The following is a 21,428-nucleotide window of genomic DNA, read 5'->3' as shown; positions in this document are numbered from 1 at the left end:
CTGCAGAAAAACGAAAACTGCCAGCCAGCCAGCCGCAGCTTAACAACTCAACAGCGAGAAACGTTACTGTCACACTGAAGAGGCCAGAAGCCCAATTCCTGTGGCTTAAACGACAAGGAATTTTATTAACATTATCTTGCATACCAAGAAGTCCACAGGAAGCGTGGCTCTCGAGTTACTTCTGCAGCTCAACATCAGAGGTACATACCCAGATCCGAATTACCAAAACATGTACACAGGATGCACCCATTTATATAAAATCTCAGGACATAAAAAAATAGCATATATTGTCTAGGAATACAAACACATATCATTAAACCATTAAACCTATGCAGAAAAGACATACACTACCTTCAACATAGCAGTTCCCGCTGAAAAGGAAGGACGTCACAAAATGTGGGACACGAAGTTGTCGTTAAAATAGAAAATCAGCAAAGGAGAAAGCTGAAGCAATTGAAGTAAAATGTTAACATGTATTTCATCTTTGAGGCGAGTACATAGGTATCTGTTATCGTCTGGAATTTTTGTATGTTGGGACTGTTTGTAATAATATCTATATCTTATAGTGCTATAAAGAAGGAGCTACAAGGAGATATAAGAGGGAGACACATGGGAATATTTTCTAATAGCGAGAACAAGCATTTATTGTTTCATGTAAGAAAACATTGTGCGTCTCTTATGGGTCAGCCCCATTCTAGGCAACATGGTAGCATGATGAATGAGACAATGAGTCTTGTTTTCGTGGAGCTTACATACAATTGGGCAAAAATCTATAACAAACAAAGAAAGAAGGATCAGACGGTGAGAGCGCTATGCCAGAAATGAAATGGAGAAGTATGCTTGAGAGTGACTGAGGAAGGAACTTCAGTTTGTGGAATCAGGGCAGGCCTCTCTGAGAAGGTGACTATAAGCTGACACGGGAAGCAAAATGCCATGGGAGCCTCTGAGGAAGGGGTGTTCCAGAGGGAGGGTACAGCGAATGCAAAGAGCTCGGAGTTGGAAATGAGCTTCGTGCTCTTGAGGAACACGAAGAAGGCCAGTGCGGCTGGCATGCAAATACACAAACAACTCCTTCAAGGGGGAGGAGGAGGGAGGGGGGAGAGAAGAGCAGGGAGGGAGGGGGAAGAGTGGAGGGGGGAAGGGGGAGGGAGGAGGGAGGGGGGAGGCATGTACTGAAGGGAGACGCATTGGCATCACTAAGGCATTCAGGGGTGGCTTTCCTCACAGGCGATGGTTGACTGTACGAAATACATCACAGGACTTGGCTACTAATAGCCAGGGGAACGATGAGGCCTTGAAGCAATAGAGTCCAGGCGATGATGTTTAACCACCATGAATAAGGAGGCCCTACAATACTCTTATAACCAGCAACACTGAAGGGACAACCAAGGGGGCTGAACCCACAAGGAGTGTGGAGATGTTAATAGAACATGATATCCCTAGGGACGAAATAGGTAGACAAGGAGGGTGCTGCTTCATACCATCAAAAAGGGTAAGAATGGAGGAGCAGGAGGCTGAGAGTGGTAATCCCCACTGTTTGCCATGAACCTTGCTCAACTGCTGTACCTCAGCCAGTTTTCATACCCAGGACTTGTTGGCTACAGAGGTGGATAGGTCCCCAAAAAGAGGTGCAGCAACACCGTAGCAAATATATATATTACAACGATTCCCTTGATATTTCCCTAAAAAGACCTACAACCACTTATGCAGACGACTGTGGACTGAGGAAAAGGAAATACCAATACATTTTGAGGGTTACTGGACACAGAGTCTAAAATGGCATCATTACCTGGAGACCTGGAATAGTATCATGACCACCTGTGAGGGGCATATGGAAGCAAGTTAATAAATTGAATCCTGGCTAAATGCCAGCTCAAAATGGGTCCAGTGAGTCCATGGACTCACCCAGTGATCATTTTCCTGGTCTCAAAATATACAATTGGGATTGACATACTCAGCTGTTGTACTCCTTGGTCCACCATAATAGAAAGACCAAGAAAAGCATCTGAAACTGCCTTCCCCTTCCCAAGACGGTGAATCAGAAACAATTAATACATTCCTAGCGGATGGTGGAGATTAGTTCTACCCCTAAGGATCTGAATGATGCAGTGGTGATGGTCTTTTTCATATCTCCATATCTCAAGTTAAGACACCAGTCAGGTCCCTGAAGAAACCGGATGAACACTGTAAAATCACTGTAGACAATCACATACTCAACCAAGAAGTCGTTCCAATATGGCTGCCTTGCCATTCATAGTATCTGCTAGAGCAGATTAACGTGGACTCAGGTAAATAGTATGCAGGCAATGAGTTCTTTTTCATCCCAATCAGAGAAGAGAACCAGAAACAATTGATATTCGTGTGGAACGGACAATAATTTACAGTACTGTCCTAGCTCTATGTTAAATCTCCTGCTGTCACAATATAGTCAAAGAAATCTGGGCCATCTGGATATCCTGCAGAATATCACATTGATTCATTACATCAGTGACTGAGCAGAAAGACTAAGAGATGGCTAGCACACTGCAGGCCTTGGTAAAGCAACTCACTTCAGATGGTGGAAGATAAACCCTATGAAGATGCAGGGGCAGGGTACACTGTTAAAACTCTCAGGGGTCCAGATATCAGGGTCATGCTGCGAAATACTGTCCAAAGTAAAGACAAATTGCTGCACTTTTCATCCCCTACCACCATGAATGAAATATGACATCTTTCAGGCCTCTTTGGGTTGGGTTCTGGAAGCAGCACATTCCACATATAGCACTACTCCTTCAGCCCACATGCCTGAAAGGAAATCTGAAAGGCAGCCAGCTCTGTGTGGGACCTGTGCAAGAAAGGGATCTGCAGTCAGTCCGGTCATGGTACAAGTAGCTCTGCACTTGGAGCATATCACCTGGCTGACCATCTGGTGTTGGAGGTGTCGGGGTGGGAAAAGATGCAGGAAGGGTCTTACAGCAAGCTCCAGTGGGAGAATCACAACAGAGCCCCTGGGGTTCTGGACCAAGGCCACGTCATCTGAAGCATTTGCTTTTTTGAGGAACATACTCTAGAGTGTTACTGGGCCCTCGTGGGCATGGGATATTTGACTCTGGCATATCAAGTGAATATATAACTGCCCACCATGAGCTGAGTTCTGTCAGACCGTCCAAGTCATAAAGTTACACAGGGCCGTAGCTGGCCATCCTACGATGGAACTGGTACATCCAGAATGAATGCCATGCAGGAGCAGAGGGCACAATCAAGCTTCATGAGGAACCCCAGACTCCCATGCCATCCTCCATGGTTGCCCAGTGCCCCTCTCTCAGCTTGCACCTATGGCCAGATGGTTAGAGGGCATTACCAATACAACTTAGCTGAAGGAGAAAAACCCCAGATGGAACATCTCTGTATGTGAGTATAAGCTGAAAATGGATGGTGGGTGAATTACAGAGAAGCCTTGAATGACAGCAGTAAGGGAAAGTCTTTCCAATGGGTGGAGCTTTCAGGGGTGCAAGAAGTCATCTGCTTTGTGTGGAAGGAAAAGTGGTCTGAAGTGAGAGCTTATGTTGACTCTTGGACAGTAGCAAATGGCCTCACTGGCTGGTCAGGAGCCTGAAGTGAGAAGGACTAAGTGCGTAGAGACAAGAAAGTCTGGAGTAGAGGCATGTGGTTGGGCATACGATAGTGGGCACCAAGTAGGACCAAAAAGTGTGATCATGGTGAACAAGAAAGCATCCGCCATGGAAAAGCCATTTAATATTGCAAGTAGACACAAACAACTCAGCCAACATTAGCCAGTATTTGTCATCGGCCGCCCATACCTGGCATGATGGGCACATGAATAGATGGGCCATGCTGACCGAAATGAAGGTTACACGACACAACAGTCTGGACGGCTGCTTACCGAAGCCAATGGTAACAGTGGCCACCTCTGAATAACCTGCAAGCAACAAAACCCAATGGTGAGCCCCTGATACGGTGCTATTCTGGTCCAGTAAGGCTGGGACAGGGACCCGAGATTTTACCTTTCTAACAAGAACCCAAATGATGCCAGTGATACTGGTCTATGTACCAAGGTTCCTAACAGAGGCTGGACTACTAACAGAGGGGCAAGTTCTTTCAATAGGCTCCCAAGGACAGTCATGAAGGTTTTTAGCAGGGACCTCTTTTCCCCGTAAGCAGCAGCAGCAGCAGCAGTGGGGGACGCCTGGTCCTTGAGAGCTGGCACCACGGACTCAGCCAGACTTGATCCAGAGGGTTTTCAAACCATGTCCCCTGGGAATGAAGGGGTTACCCTTTGCTAAGCAGCTTGAAGGTGAGCAGCATGAATTGGGATTTCGGACTTGTAACAGAGTCTTCTCTTCCCTCTGCCCTGCTGGCTTGACCCGAGGCCGCACACTTTCAGTCTTGAGTTTCCACGAGCTGCAACAGAATCGTAATCAAGGGAAGTATGCTAATCTCCAAAGGAGTTAAAGGTTGGGAGGGATCTGGCAGGGGGCCCCCCAAAAAACCCACGTCCATGCATACCTCCCTTGGGCTCTGCAAACCTACAGTACCCCGTGTCCTTCACAGTGGGCCTCCCCGGGCCTCAGGACAACCATAAGACAGGCTGGACCAGGGCTGCATGGATACCAGGCTGCTCATGAATGTCCCTCTGGTGTACTGGGGCCATTTACCTGTGATTTGGTTCTGGACCCTTTTTTTCTTATCATGTTTCATTGGAAAATCTGATCTCATTTAAGGTTTGGGTTTCCAAATGTGTTTCTGGGCAGGTGACCAGTGGAATGCAGCCAGGGAAATGTAAACAGTTAATGAAATCTAACAGGGTCCTAACTTTCAGTGATTTTCATGCCTCCAACAAGTCTGTCTCTCGTATTTCCTCCACTGCAGTCTTCCTCCTGGGTATGGTTTGGGTCTGTTCTCCATCACCACAGTGAGTGCCTCAGGGAAACACAGGTGTCCACAGTCATTAGAAATTCAAATCCACCTGCTGGACCACATGCAAGAAGAAGGGGAGCTCGGGGTCAGCCGGGATGTGATGGGTGAGGGGTGGCTATCTGGCCACAAGTCCAGAGGGACCCATAAATCATGCCAGTTTCCAGAGGCAAAGCGCTCTAATGGGAGTCAGGTGAGACCCACCTGCAGCCAGGCGGCTGGATGCTATTAAACAGTGGCCCCCAGAGGTCTTGAAGGTGGGTGTCAGTGGTTCCTTACACCCTGGAAGCAATCTGTGCCCCATGCCTGCTCTTTCTCTGTGTGTGTGTCCGTACAGCTCCCTCTCCTCTGCCCTTCTCCCCCGACTCCCATCCTCTCTTTCCCCTTTCTTTCCTTTTGTTATCCTCTCCTCTCTTCTTCCCTCCCCTTTATGTGCAGCAAAGTAAGGCTTAGGAACCCAAGCCTTGGGGCAGACTGGGACATCACTTAACCAGGGAAATGGGAGTTCTCGGCACGTGGCTGATGCACATCAGATCACTTGAAACCCAGGGAATCCTGCTTGGAGGGGGCGTGGGAAATAGGCTAGGGGCCTCTGATTAAAATATGAAGTGGCCCATTTTGTCATTGTCCTCCACGTCCACCCCTTCCGCCATTTTAGCTTCTGCTCACCTTTCTTGGCATCAGCATGGGCCTCCCCTCCCAGGCCATCTCTGACCATCTCTGCTTGTGCCACAGACCTGCTCCCTCCTCCAAACCTTCTCCGGTGCTTACTTGTGGGGCCCAACTCCTCTAGTAAAAGCATCTCTGCTGAGCACGAACCTTCAGACCTAAGGAGGGACGCTGAGAGTGGGCATCCTTGAGTCCAGGTTGTGCCATCAGGGGAGACCTTTCGGGCTTGCTGGCTTTCTTCCATCCCTCCGGTCTCACGACATGGAGCTACCCAACCTGGAGGCCCGCTTGCCTCGCAGCATTCGTCCATTCCTCCAAGATTCCGTGGGACTGAGGAAATATCAGTGACATATGTAAGTTCCCCAAACTCCCCTAAATACGAAGAGACAGCCAGGCTAGAAATCAGACCTCCATCTTATCTGTCTGCCCTTGGAAAACTTGCCTTTCTCTCTGAGTTCTGCTTCCTGCTCTGGAAAGTGAAGGGTTGGATGGTATGATCTCTGCGGTCTCTCTCAGCCTCTAACTGCAGTGGTTTATTCTGTACAAATCTGAGTTTCTCAAGTCTCCCTGGTCTGTGGCTAAAAACAGATCACCCGTTTTAGCCACACAGCACTGGCGTTCTTCCACAGGATCATAGAGGACATCCGGTGCCCCCTAAGACCTCAGCCCCTCGTCCTCTGCCGTGCCCTGGAGGTGTTTCCCAGCTGTGTACAACCCAGTCACTTGTCAGACACAATGCAGCCATTTGTAGCCGCTGGATTTTTCTCTTCTCCCGCCCCCCTCACTCAGGCTGCCTCCATCTAAAGCTCCTGAGAGCTCTCTGTGTGGCCTCCAAGCTGCTAGTTCAATGTCAATGTCCCGGTAAGGGTGTTGCTACCTGTCACCGCTCCTACAGCTGCTGGGCCACCTCGAAGCGAGGTGATTACCTCCTCCTGTACTCACAGTCCTACGGGGTCACCCAGACCTCCGGAAGGGCCCACTGTGCCCCTAAGAGTCACAGAATCTATTATACAAACAGTTCCTCATTCTTCCCCTTAGAAGCGTCCTTTATAGAGGACCAGACCCAGTCCGTGTCTGACTTCACGGGGCTGACCCTCCCAGTGAGGGTGGGGGAGCCTCCTGGCAGTCCCCCCACTACTTCCTATACATTTGAATTCTGTTTTCAGCTCAGCTGAGACATCCCTCCTATCTCCCAACACACATACACATACATGTATATAATGCTGTGATTTCCATCATCCTAGCGAATAAAGGAGTATGTGTGTGTGTGTGTGTGTGTGTGTGTGTGTGTGTGTGTGTGTTCTGAGTGAAAGAGAACTAGCAGCTCTGTTCCAAGTGAATCGTCCAGTATGCCAAACCACCATCCTGGGTAAAAACAGACAGTTGTCTCGTCCCCCCCGCCCCCACGGATTCTAGAAGCAGGATATGATCTCCAAAGAAAACCTGTGACAAATAGTGCTGCTGGTGACTTAAAACTCTGTACTTGCTGACAACTAAGAATCAAAGTGATAAGGGAATAAAACATCATACTGTAAAGAAAATGCTTTCTTGTGGTTAATGGAAGGGCCTGGAAGCAAAAATATAGGTTAGATGCTCAGTCTGGAAAATCAGCATGATCCTATTTTTAGAACTAATGAAAAGAGCCTTGTAGAATGACAAGGTACAATAGCAGCTGGTTTTCTCTCCCTAGAGACAGGGATTAAAAAGTGGTTATGAGGGGCGGCCGGTTTGCTCAGTGGTTAGAGCACAGTGCTCATAACACCCAGGTCGCCGGTTTGATTCCCACATGAGCCAGTGAGCTGCGCCCTCCACAACTAGATTGAAAATAACGACTTGACATGGAGCTGATGGGTCCTGGAAAATCACGCTGTTCCTCAATATAAAGAGGGAAAAAATTTTTTTAAAGTGGTTATGAAATGTATGGACACAGGATTCCGAGTGAAGAAACCTGGAATGCAGGCCTGATTTTATGAGTTGTGCTCCCAGAATGCAAGTCAGACCATATATTCCCGTATGTATTAACCGGCAGCTTGATTATTATCAATACAGTGCATGTGACCAGAAGACCAGACCTAGTTTAGGGAATCAAGGAAGGCTTCCTGGAGGCCGTGTTGGTAGAGTTGAGGTTTAAAGGATAAAGAGGAATTGATGACACAGTAGAATGATACTTTAGTGTTCCAGGTGGAAGAAGCAACACTGACAAAGGCAAGCCAGGAAGGAACATCATATATGTGATGAACTGGAAAAAGACCAGTGCAAACTGAAGCCCAGAGAGTACCAATAAGGGGAGGCTGGTGAGGTAAGCAGGTCACAGTGGACCATGCTAAGGTCTTTTGTCCTTACGTTTTGTGGTAGCTGCTTTCCAAGGTGGTGTCCAGCGATCTCCACCTCCTGGCAGCCATGCCCTCCAACAGTGTACCTGAGCTGGTCTGTGTGACCAGTAGCACATGGGAGAAGTGATGGGCCATCACATCTGCAATTTGGTTATAAAAGACACTGCTGCTTCCATTTGCGCCCTGTCATACAGGGTCTTTGGTCCTGCTCTCCGCACCAGAATGCAGGATATGGTGAGGCTGAAAAGAAACACCAACGGAGCCATGGATAGGGGGTTCATACCACTATATTCTCAATGGCGGCTGGGTTGGAGATACAGGAAGCAGGAGCCACACTATCTGCAATCTGCCGTCTGCTTCTCTGCCAACCAACCTACCAACCCCCTAGCTTAGCCACGGCAGTTATATTAGCAGCTAATGGCTAACCGGTAACAGCTGATGGCCACCCAGCCACAGCGGATGGTCCTCTGATTACAGCTGATGGCCATCTAATAACCGAGCCAGCACCTTTCCACGTGAGGCCAAGAGCCTGGAAACTGCTCTCTGGGACTCTGTCCCCACACGTTCTCTTTTGGGTCACTCTGAGGGAATTCATGTCACAAGCAGCCCTGTGGAAAGCCTCACATGGCAAGGAATTGAGGCCTCTTGCCAAGAGCCATGTAAGTGAGCTTGCAAGCAGATTCTCCAGCCCAGCCCAGCCCTTCTTTTGCTGACTGCAGCCCTAGTCGACACCTCAACTGCATGCTACTGAGAGACCCTGAGCCAGACCTTACAACTAAGCCACTTCTAGATCGATCTCCTCAGAAAATGTGTGAGATAATGTTTGTGTTTTACGATGTAACGTTTTGGGAGTAATTTGTTATGCAGAAATAGATATCTAATAAGTAAGAGTAGCAAGAGAGTTAAGATTCGCTAATTGTGTGACTCTGAACAAGTCACTTAACCTATCTGGGCATTCAATTTCATTTTCCACCTATAAAATGAGGGGGTGAACTTAGGTAACAGAATGAGGAAGGAATTTAGAGATAATCTAGGTAGGCCGTAAACCCCTGAAGGGAGACCAGTGGCCACAGATGAGAACCCAGAGTGATACAGCTTGAAAGTAGCTCGGAGTGGGGTGATGATAATAAGGCTACCATTTATTGGCCACTTACCCTATGCCAGGCAGTGGGCATGCATTATCTCATACAACCCTCCCATCTAGCTTGAGTTAGGCACTAGATTATCACCATTTTATAGAAGAGAAAATGAGGCACAAAGATATTAAATCAATGGCAATCCCATCCTTCCACGCTTTTGAGAATTGTGAAAAGTTGTTTTGGTCTAGAAATAACTGCTTAACAAGGCAAAGCAGAAATCACTTGTTCTTTTGCCATCACCTTGGTTACTCTATGCCACCCAAATCAACACCCTCTAGAAAATCATCCCAGCCAGATCATCCTCTCAAAATGGCCCTGTCTACCTCACGGGCACAAATTTCAGATTTCAAGCTTACTTGACCTAGTACTTAGGGGTGGGGGCCATTAATGCTGGTGGGATTTGGTGTCGGCAGTGGAGGCCCCATAGGACCCCTACAAGTGCCTTCCACGTAATTCATGTCCTGATACAGCCCTGAAAATATAGCCACTGAAAGTTTCCCCAGACTCATTGGAATTTGGGGGTCTTTGTTCCCATCAATGGAAAGACATCAACCTGCCAATTCTGGTTAGGAGGGTCTATGACGACGCTCTTGGCTTTCACCATTGTTTTTGGCACAAGCACTACTAAGGGCTTCTTTGTTTTTCAGTCTTTAAATCTCATTCTTCAAAGATAAATTAACTAAAGAAGTATGTCACGAAAACCATCTTGGCAAGCAGGGTCTCCTGAAAAGGAGCAGAGGTTGCTTTATTTTCCATTATCTCAGTGTAAAAGAAATAGATTTATCCTTCAAAGATGTTCCTGTAAGGTCATCAGGATCACAGTGATTTAAACCATGGCCCTTGGCTGACTCAAGTCCAGAGCATGATCTAATCAGGCCTGGAATTCTCAAAAAAGAAAGGAGGGGGGAAAAGCAAGTGGCCTAGAAATGAGGGTTCAAAGTTATCTCAGTACAAGGAAGTTTTCACTTTTGCGAGCGCCTCCTGGGACTCCTCCAAAGGCAGCCTGATTCTCAGCATCTTTTCAAGTTTCTTTGGTTCTGTTAACAGTGAGCGTGAGGCTGAGGCAGGGCAGACCTGGTTTTCCTCATCTCTCCCGCCAGGCTCAGGCCGTTCTCTGTTTGATGGCTTTGCTCTGGAGTGTTAGTAGCTGAGCGACGGTGCACAAAGCATTTCACCCACCTGAGCCCATCTCCTCACCTGTATGGCTGCCATGAGAACCCACACTGAAACGAGGTTGCTTTTGTGAAAATTACATGAGGCGACTGATACAAAGTGATTATCACAGGGCCAGGCACATCCTATCCAAATCATTTAATAGAGAAGCACTATAGTGATCAAGGGTGTAAGTGCCAGAGTTGGAGATGCTGCATTTGAAACTTGGCTCCATCACTTACTAGGTCTGGGAGAGTTACTTGATCTCTCCAAGCCACAGTTTTCTCATTTGCACAAGGGGATAATAATGGTACATATCTGCTGCCTTGCAGGGTAGCTATGAGGGTATAACGAGGTCAGGCTTAGAATAGTGCCCGGAACATAAAAAATAGCAAGTAAATGTGAGTTATGCCCACTAGGACTTTGGAAATGATGAAACTAATTGGAGCTACGATTACTAATATTGCCTCCCAAATATTATTTAGGGTTCTTTGATTACTAAGCAAAGCAAATCACCTCTGCTTAACTTATGAAGAAAGGAAAGAAAATGTATTGGGTGGCTCTGACAGAGTTGACAGAATCGAAGGATAAGTTGAACGGCCACATTTTGGAAGGAGCCAGGAAGCAGGAGAGCCCCCAGGTGAGACACAGGAACTAATGATACCGTGTTTCCCCAAAAATAAGATCTAGCCGGACCATCAGCTCTAATGTGTCTTTTGGAGCAAAAATTTATATAAGACCCGGTCTTATATTAAAATAAGGCTGGGTCTTATATAATATTAAAATAAGACCAGGTCTTATATAATATTTTTATATTATATAATATAATATATTTTTGCTCCAAAAGATGCATTAGAGCAGACCATCCGGCTAGATCTTATTTTCGGGGAAACATGGTAGTATCTCCAAGGCGTTGCTCTCAGAATAAATCAGCTCCACCATCTTTGAGTCACCCTCCAAAGAAGGGTGTACATTTTGACATCCCAACCAAGACCAAATCCAATGGGGAGGGGTAATTATCCAAAGGAAAATCTAGATAGTGCCAAACGCAGGAGGCTGGGATCCCATGCAAACAAAACAACTGCTGCCATCTACAATTATGACTACCACTATTAATATTTATAATAATAATCATTACAATAGTTGCTGCGAATGCTATGCTTCTCTCAAGAAAGGGCACAACCAATCAAAACGCAGTGTCAGTGACATCTACACCCAAACTTCATACTGTGATTCCTAGATAATCAGACTAGCCATTAGACTAGCCCTATTTTTATTCCTCTTTTGAAAAAAATTAAGTTTTCCCAAAATGCTTTTATCTTTTGGAAAAATTATCATTTTTGCATGGGAAAATAAAGACCATAATTTCTTGTCTGCTTATTAAATGTCTGACACTGTGCTAACCACGCGATGTTTTATGTCACTCACTCTATTGCCGGGTTGGCTCAGGGGAAATGATTAACCATCATCAAACAAAGTTTAATGGAAACAATAAAAATTAATGTTGGAGTCATAATTTTTTATACGTGTTAATAATTAATACCAAGCTGTGATAACTTTTAATTTTGCAATAAAGATTTTTTAAATAGTGACATGGTCATTCAGTTCCAGGGCACACAATTAAAGCCATGCTGCCACTCACCCTGGATCATGCCTGTGTGAGGCAGTTCCATTACCAATCAATGCCTGCAGTTGATACGTTCTTCCCTGTGATGTATTTGCGGTAAAACAGAAGAAACGGATTCTCACTGGGACAATTCATGTTTGTTGAATTATGAAGTGACAATGCTATAGGACACCCAGCTGCTGTGACAGCATTCAAACATTCTTGGGGATAATGTACTGCTTCTTCAAATAGCTTTACTTTCAGAAACTGCATTGCTGTCAGACTCTTTCCCTTCATCTATTTAGGGCTCATATTTGAAAGCATTGTTTTCTGTCTTAATGGAGAGCCAGTCTCTATGGAAAGGCAACGCAATATCCTCTGGGTTAGAATTCTATCGCAACTGCTGCAAAGTGGGGGCTTCTCCCCTCAGCTGTCGCGGGTTCCCTGAGCCTCTCTGGGAAGCTCAGTCTCAGCTGCTCTGGAGCACCACTGCTCACCTCTTCGAGTCTCAAATCTTTTGAGGGCGTCGTCAAGAAGAGTGTATTGTGAGCTATTGTTCCTGGGGTGGTGATGTGTTTACACCGACCTTTCTCTCCTCCACTGACATCTCTACTGTGCCCAGCAAAACATATCTGTGGGATCAGGAGTTGGCGCGTTCTTGGCAGAGCTAAGTGTGTCCGGGAGGACTCCCACGTCCTCTTCCATAACCCCCTCAATCACACCCAAAGGAAGATAGAAGTGGGAGCAGCCTCTGAGAGTCTACCCACAGGAACAGACCACACAGGCCACCAGAAGGGGTGCACTCACCTAGAGACCGACAGAATATACTTTGGCAAGAAAACTATGGAAAGTCTCATTTTATAATGGCATTGAAACCACTTATTAAAGGAAAATTATGCAGAAGAATTCTCTGTCCATCCTCCTTGGAAATGCACTCTTGGTACTGATGTCCACTGGCCTCAAATCCTGTCTCAAACCCTTAGGGCACAGGGAGAGGAAATGGGGGTGAGGCCACGGGAGACAAACTTAGTTCTATATAATCATTTTGCAAGAATGTTAACCCTGCGCCTTTCTCCCTCATTTAAAACATCTCCTCTCATAGATGAGTGTTAGAAATCTGATCACCTCTCTCACACTAAAGTAGCTGGGCATGAAAAAGAACTGGAGGGGATCGGGAATGCCTAACTCGCAGGTATTCTAAAAGTAAGAACACAACCAGTGTGCACCCATGGGTGGACACTAACTATGTACCTGGCAGTGCAAACGCTTGACTTGGCAGGTTCATCACCATCTGAAGAGGTAGGTGCTGTTCACCGCCCCATACTGAGGAGGGAACAGATGAGGCTCAGAGAGGCTATGATTTGTCCAAGGTAAGCCCACTAAAAAAAAAAAAAAAAAAAAAAAAGGCCAGAGCTGATGCTCCACCTAGTGTTTCAGTTTATCTCCGAAACATGATACTAAGAGCTGTGGTTCTCCACCTTGCCTGTGAGTTTGAATTACTGGACAGCTTTTAAAACCATGGATGCCTGGATGCTTCCCATGACGATTAAATAAATATCTCTGAGATGGGAACCAGGCATTTTTCTTTTGTGTTTTTGTATTTTTAAAAAGGCCCCGGAGGTGATGCTATTAGGCAGCCTGGGCTGAGAACCACTGAGACAGCACACCACGCTACCGATGGAAGAGACCAGAATGAGTTTCTCTTTCCTTCTTCTAGTGTAAGCAAGACCTTTCAGCCACCAGAATTCCCTCATGCCCCTCTGGCTGCTGCGTCTGCCATGCTGAGCTGAGGAAAAGTGCCAGGCCAGAGCCACAAACCAAACGCAGCTCTCTAGCCAAAAAGCCAACAGATTTATCTGTGTCTGCCCCTGGTCAAGAGAAGATCAGAAAAGAGTCAGAAGGGAAACTAAAGGGCATAGGAAGAAATATGCATGATATGTCCGGAAGCCATGGGAATGTTGAGGGGGTAAAGATTAGCTGTGGGGAAGGGAGGAGGACTGATTCTTGGAAAGAAAGAAGATGGAGGAAGCTTTGGAGCAAAGCATCGGTCTGGAGAACTGTGGGCTCTCGCCCGTCTGAGGAGGGGGACCTCAGAGAGGCTTTTCTCCTAATGGGCACAGTGAGACTTGGGTTTTCAGGTTTGCTTAAATAATCCCACATCTGGACAGCCTTCTAATGGATCTCCCTGCCCGTCATCTCTGTCCCATTCCCATTCCCTCTCCATTGGGCCAAAGTGGTCTTTCTCAACTTGAGCAGGTTAATCTTTGTTCAAATCCCTTCCAGGCCTCCTGTTGCCCTCAGAATTAAGTCTACATGCATGAACGTAAGTAAAAAAAAAGTGATTTTTTTGTGTTTGTTTGTTTCCCACCCTTTCAGTTCTTCAAACAAGCTGGCTGTGACTTGCTCCGGGCCTTTGCACAGACCGTGCCTTCCGCCTGAAACTCTTCCCATTCCATTTTTTTACTCATCCTTCAGGGCTCGCGTTAGGATCACTTCCTCCAGGAAGCCTTCTCTGATCCCCCTAGCGTGTTGCAGTGCCTATTTTAGCTCTAATTATACTGGATTATAAATGCCTTATTAGACTGATTCCCTTTACATGTAAACTCTCTCAAAGTAGGACATAGTTTCCAGCACCTAGCACAATTTTACATGGGAAAAAGTCCCCAGTATTAAGGCAAGGAATACTCACAAAGACTAGTAAGTTGAAAATAGCCCATCCAAATATACATCTCCTTCACTGGCAGAAAAATCTCTAGTGCTTTAGAAGAACATTCTTCCCCTCCCACTCGACCCCCAACGTTACTGAGGTATAATTGACAAAACCATGTATATAATGTGATGATACATTGTGAAACTACTTCCCCCAAGAGTTAATTTACACATCTATCACCTCACAGGTTTACCTTTCTTTTTTTCTTTCTTTCTCTCTATCTCTATCTCTGTCTCTTTCTTTTTCTTTCTTTCTTTCTCTCTATCTCTGTCTCTTTCTTTTTCTTTCTTTCTCTCTATCTCTGTCTCTTTCTTTTTCTTTCTTTCTTTTTACCTTTCTCTCTCTCTCTCTCTCTCTCTCTCTCTCTCTCTCTCTCTCTCTCTCTCTCTCCCTAAGAATATTTAAGTTCTACTCTTCTCAGCAAATTTCAATTATATAATACAATGACTATATCACTATAGTCACCACGCTACACGAGGTCTGACAATTAAGTTTGGGAACTTGTTGGAATGATGTTGCTAACCTTTTTTTGGTATCAGAGGTATTATTCATTATGAATTTGTACCAACTGGACAAACAGTTAACCAAGTTGACTATTTGCAAGTTCTGAAAAGGCTGTGGGAAAAAGACGACCTGAACTTCTCGCGAACAATTCATGGTTCTTGCATCACGACAATGCACCAGCTCACACAGCACTGTCTGTGAGGGAGTTTTTAGCCAGTAAACAAATAACTGTATTGGAACACCCTCCCTACTCACCTCATCTGGCCCCAATGACTTCTTTTTTTACCTGAGGATAAAGGAAATATTGAAAGGAAGACATCTGAGAGAGAGAGAGAGAGAGAAAGAGAGAGAGAGAGAGAGAGAGAGAGAGAGAGAGAAATTGCTTTATTCCTGAAAGCCCAATGACTACATACATAGGCAAGTTCAATGTATAAATTTCTTCCTCCTGGATTTAATCTCATAGGTACTACTACCAGATAGATATTTGTTCCCATCAGGATAACATTTTCACAGCTAATATTTGGTAAATAAAATCAATGAAACATCAAAAAATAAAAAAGGAAGGCATTTTGATAACATTCAGAAAATCAAGGGTAAAACGACGACAGCTCTGATGGGCATTCCAGAAAAAGAATTCCCAAATTGCTTTGAAGGGTGAACTAGGTGCTGGCGTCAGTGCATAGCTTCCCAAGGGGCATATGTAGTAGGTGACTGTAGTGATACTCAGCAATGAGGTATGTTGCACTTTACTGGGATGAGTTCGCAAACTTAATTGTCTGACCTTGTATGTGCCAAGCCAGGTGGCAATCCCAGTTTGGCTTTCTCCAGAGGGCAGCCTCTTCATCACACTACCCATCAGCCTGTCCCGCTCCACTCAGACTCTGGCTGGGTGTCGTGGCCCTTGGTTGAGCACGTGCCACTCGGCAAAGGCAGGTATATTTACTAATCCCTTGTGTAGAAGCAGTGTGTCACTGAAACCTGAAGCCTGTTCCAGGGGTTGATAACATCCTTCAAGTACCCACATTCCACAGCCCTGAGCTCACGGGTGATGTCTCACCAGAGGGCTTCCGCCTATCTGGACCTCTGCCTCCTCCGATGGGGGACCACATCCATCACTCAGCCAAGAGGCAGCTACATCAAAGCATGAGAATCATCCGAGCAGTAGCTGTCACACTGGGCACGTTTTACCCAGTGAAGCCCAAATTTCTTTTCCTTTCGTACAGGGTGACCTCACGAAATCGGTCTCTGCATCTGAAGTCAAAGGACTCCAGTCCGAACACTGGATCTGCACCTTGAGACCATGCAGCTTTGAAAATGGCACAACTCTGAACCTCAGCCTCTTTATCTGTGGAGTACAAGTGAATTTGCCCCTTAGGACTGTTGTGGGAAGGAAGCTGCAATGGCCTGAAACTGAGGAAACACACAGCACTTTCCCAGGGGTACAGTAGCCCCTTGGGCAGTTTGTGTAGTGCACACCGGTGCCCAGCTTAAGGGACAAGCAGAGGCCAGAGTCCAGCCCAGCTTCTACTGACAGAGTCATGTGTCCACAGCTATATTCACCCAGAGGTGGCATCTTTCCGTAATTTACACAAATCCACCCTGAACATGGTCCTGGAAGGGCCTAGCACAGGTCAAGTCTCAGTAAGCATTAATTGAGCCTTAAATTCTGTTATCCACACACAGAGAAAACAAGAGCTGTTGTTGCTGAAATAGTAGTAATCTAAGCACATTTCCCCCCAGGGATAAGGGGTGGCAGTATAGCAGAATAGTTCAAAATAAATGCTTTGAAGTCAGGGTTTAAGCCCCAATTCTGCCACAACTATGCTGAACGTCATAAGCAAGATGCACTCTCTGAGTTTCAAGTTTATCATCCGTAAAAAGGAGTAATTTGAGAGGATTCATGGTGACTATCGAAATTACTACCTCCTGAATACCTCCTCTTTCAAGTGTTCTGGGACCTAACTGTATGGGGTAGGAGATCCCAGATCATCAGAGGGAATTCAACATTCATTACTGTGATTGGTATTTATTGAAGTCCTAATGTGTTCCAGGCTCTGGAGGGCTTATACCATCTATTGAGAATGTTCTACTTGCCAAATACTGTGCGAAACACTTCATACACGTGATCTCGTCCATACCACCACCACCCTAGGAGGCAGATACTCTAATCACGTTCTCACAGGGAACTTACAGACTAGTTAAGGAAGCAATCAGTTTATGCTTGAAACCATTAGAATAAACACTAAACAAATAGACACACGGCGTTTTAGAAGATGACAAGTACAAGGGCCCACTTTGAGTGAGGTGCTGGCTAGGCATTGGAGTTAGCTGTTGTAGGCAACCTAGATATCCATCCTAGAGACTTTGGTATAAATATATAGTATATGTGCTGCCTAAGCGAGGACGTGTTTGGTATAAATATATAATGCAATATTATATAGCAGTCAAAAATTTATAATTGACATCTGAAATTTGGGATAGATCCCCATGGCCATGTTAAATGAAAAAAAAGGTAAGAAACAGGGTGAGATTTAGAACACAACAGAATAGGATAGCACTCATTGTGCCAAATTGTGGGGCAATCCCTGTGGAGCTGTACTCATCCAAGAGGGCACCTCAGCCCCGAACACATCCATCATGGATACTGGGGGGAAGCCCTGGATTCCCCTGTTCATTCCAGATGTTACTACCGACGTGTGCTGGAAGCAATGGTGACGGAAACATGGCCCTGCCCTCAAGAAGCCCCCAGCCCAGGGTGGATTCCCTGAATGAGAAAGTTCTGCTAGAAAATTATCTCTCCCATGGGAGTTTCTCTCCCACGACGGTTGCTCTGGGTTGGTAGATTCATTTTTCTCTCCCTGGTCTCCCCTCATGAGATGGAAGAAATCAAGTCCTGGTCAAAGTGCAGCGTGGTATCAGCTGAACACGGTGCTAACCCCTGACGGGGCTGCGTGACATAAGGGAAAACAGGCGTAGCATTCTGCTCAGTCATCTCGACTGCCCCCAGCCCTATACAGGGCCCCAAACAGCGAGGGCTAATGTTTTGGTAATGAAAGGAATGTGCTGGACCTGCAAATACTGGGAAAACTTTAAAGAACAAGAGCTCATGACGGGCCCGGCATATCAGCCACGACCTCTTCCAGCCCCGGGCCAGTTCCAAGACCCTGCTGGCTGCCATCAATGTATATTTGATTGTCAAACTCCTCATATCTTAGCCAAACATGTGGCCAATGGATTCTCCAAGCTAAGCCCAGGACCCATCACGTGCCTGTCCTACCTTTACCAAGTCCCTAGCCATGGAAAGGCCACTAGTCACGTCACCTTCTTACAGAACTGGTTCTTGGCGCCTTGGAGCTAGCGTCCATTCGACCATCACCTGCCACTCCCCAGAGTTTGGTCACTCAGAGAAACAAGGACACATGCTATGGCGCACAGTCACTCTCCATGGGACACCTGCGACTCTGAGCTTTTGCAAGACTGATGAAGACTTAACCATCAACTCTGGGGTTGGGGGAGTCTGTGACATAGAGAGGAACAAAAGACGAAAGCCAGGCGACCAGGAACATGGGTGTATTTGAAATGAGGAAGCATAAAGGAGAGGCCACGAGAGAGAAACCTCATGTGGGATTGGGCAGGGGATGGGGGGTAGCAGTGAAGCTACCAGGACAGAGTGAGGAGCACTTCTCTTGGACCTCCTCGCCACCCCGTGTGAGTAGTGAAGAGTCTTGGGGGACAGAAAGCCTACTGGATTATACACAAACTCAGTCATGGGAAGACCTGATTGCACTGTGGCAGAACCTGCATTTTCCTGCATTGCATTCAGATTCCTAGAAAAGTCAAGAGCTGGAATTGCAAATCACCGCACAGACTCCATCTCACTTTCCAGATGGGAAAATCTGTCCCAGGGGGAGAAAGTAACTTGCCCGAGGTCAGGGACATCGCTGGAGCCTGAGGTGTTTAGGGAGAAGTTCCTGTGTTGCTTTGCTGGGTGCTGGGACGAATGAGCTGACCAAGACCACCCACGTTGGACTGTTGCAAAAGTGAAAAATCAACTGATACTGAATTAAGCTACACAAATTTGGGGCTAACTTGTTCTAGCAGCTAGACTAGTCTGACTAATTCAATTCATGACTCTATCGTCCAGAGACACCAAGCCAAAGTCAACTCAAGGCAGAATAATCCTTTGATCTCAGGAATCTGTCTATGAATGATAAAAGTACCTTGAGAATAACAGATGGGGAAAAACATTTGCAACAGAATGTATAGTCAAGCAGTTATGACTATCACAACACGTTCTAAATATGAAAAAAGAGAACTTATCAAAGGACTTGAACACAATTCAGAGTTACAAATGACTAGTAAATGTATGAAAAAGATGTTCAAGATCACTAGTGATCTGGGAAATGCAAATTAAAACAGCAACAACATATAATTTTTCACCAATTAGATTAATCTGACGCTATGCAGTGTAGGCAAGGGTCTGGGGAAAAGGATATTCCCAGACTCTTTTAGTAGGAGTATAAATTACTACACATCTTTGAAGGGTAATTTGGTTCCACCTATTAAAACACGAAATGTACTTCCTATCAAAATGCGTGGGCCCTTTGGTCAGCAGTCACACTTCTAGGAATATTTATATAAGGGCACAAGGATCTATGTTAAAGGATTATTCATTATAGCATTATTTGTAATATCAAAACCCACAAAAATAACTATTGAGATGCGAATGGTTAAATCGTGGAACAGCCTATGGACCATAGAAATGTTATGCAGCTGTGGAAAAAAATGTATCAACTGTCATCCAAATGCAAAAGCCCAGGCTAGGATTATACCGGTAGGTAAAGTTCACGTAACAGATTACTTGGTGGCACATTTCCTATAAACTTTGAATTCTGCTAAAGCCCCAAACTGAAGACAACGAGGTGACATTCTAAACAGCCATTCCAGACACATCACACAGGTCTCACTATGAGGTACCCAGCGCCCCTTCACTAACAATCTCCCTTGCCCACCTCCAGGTCATAAGGCTGAGAGCCATCAGAGAAGATCTTTGGAAGGGAATTCACAGGCACAGAGAGCACAGTCGTGTTTCTCCTCTCCTGCCCTCCAAACGGAGGGAGACGCTCGCCAAGAGAACCACTCGTGGAACCTGGATTTATCTGCCAGGAGAAGCAGCCACATCTCACCCTTAGACCTAATGTGTCCTGGAAACAAGTCCCAAGCCCACCACCAGGTGCTGTTAGTTGGGTACATCACAAGAGCATTCTGGGAGAATCTGAAAAGTAGTCTACAACGAACGAGAGGTATGGACAGGGAGATAGAAATACCTACCTCTCGCCTGGAAAAGAGTAAAAGTGGGAGGCTGGCTGAAGCTATTTGTGATGCTGGAGAGCAGAGAGAGGGCAGCAGCAGAACCACCTGTACTTCCAGGGTGGGGCCTGTCATGGAGGTATGAGGTTTCCTGCGGGCTAAGCCACAGCCACTCTTAATATTCCCGGGCCCAGACCAAGAGTATGAACGGAGGCTCACATACTCTATGACTACATTTTGTAAAGCATAAGTCAAGCTAAATAAAACATGTTCCATCATCCTACTTTGACAAATATACTTCCATCATAACCTGGGAAGCTGGATTCAAACAGAGGATTCTCATCATCCTTGAAGATCACTCCTAAATTCAAAAGCACAATGAAAGCTGGCCCTGCCAAGTCTCCCTTCATTTCCCACCCTTGGGCTCCTGCTCCAGCACACATGCTCGTGTGCACGTGTACATGTACACACACACACACACACACACACATACATACACACGAGTTCCATCCGCATTCCCAGCAAGCAGCACCCCTTGGCTACTCCTTGGGTCTCTGGATGTATACATCTGCAATGAAGTCAGGTAAACCTGGAGAAGAAGATCTCACAAAGGCCACTCAGGCAGGGAATTCTGGGATTCCATTACCCAAAATGAGGTCTAGGATGGCTGCTTGGGCTCCAGGTGGGAACGTCCTCATGGATCTGGTGATTTCTCCCCCAGATGAAGAGCTGCGGATAGAAGAGGGTGAGAGTGAGGTTCTCTAAAGGATAGGGTCCAGGTGGTGCCCTTGTTGCCCACGTCTGAGGGAAATACTGGGCCAAACAACTGATGAATAGGGCTGGGAGGCAAGTAGACCTTAGGGTGTACCCCAGGGGTAGGGGCCGGGTTTGGGAAGCAATAAATTCATCAAATGATATAAAGGAGATTGGTTTCCTTGTGCACTTAGAGTCATAGGGTCTCTGAAGAGCCAGCATTTGGGCAATCTACAACACAGAGTACAACAGTGCCAGTGAAATATGAGTGCACCTTCTTCTTCTAATTCCCTCTTCCCCATGCGGGAGGAACCAAAAGCCACAAAGGACAGCAGGGT

The 21,428-nt window shown here is 46.1% G+C and overlaps 1 protein-coding gene across 1 annotated transcript in view; it reads right to left on the bottom strand.

Annotated features, from left to right (window-relative positions):
• PAMR1 (peptidase domain containing associated with muscle regeneration 1) overlaps positions 1-21,015 on the bottom strand; it is a 107,119-nt gene extending 86,104 nt beyond the window's left edge. Inside the window, exon 1 of the mRNA XM_081063870.1 lies at positions 20,984-21,015. The gene's annotated coding sequence lies outside the window, so the exon portion shown is untranslated. The remainder of the gene's footprint in view (positions 1-20,983) is intronic.
• Between the last annotated feature and the right edge of the window lie 413 nt (positions 21,016-21,428).

Source organism: Rhinolophus hipposideros (assembly GCF_964194185.1).
Source record: "Rhinolophus hipposideros genome assembly, chromosome: 10".
Lineage (NCBI taxonomy): Eukaryota > Metazoa > Chordata > Mammalia > Chiroptera > Rhinolophidae > Rhinolophus > Rhinolophus hipposideros.
This window is presented reverse-complemented; position numbering and strand designations above follow the sequence as displayed.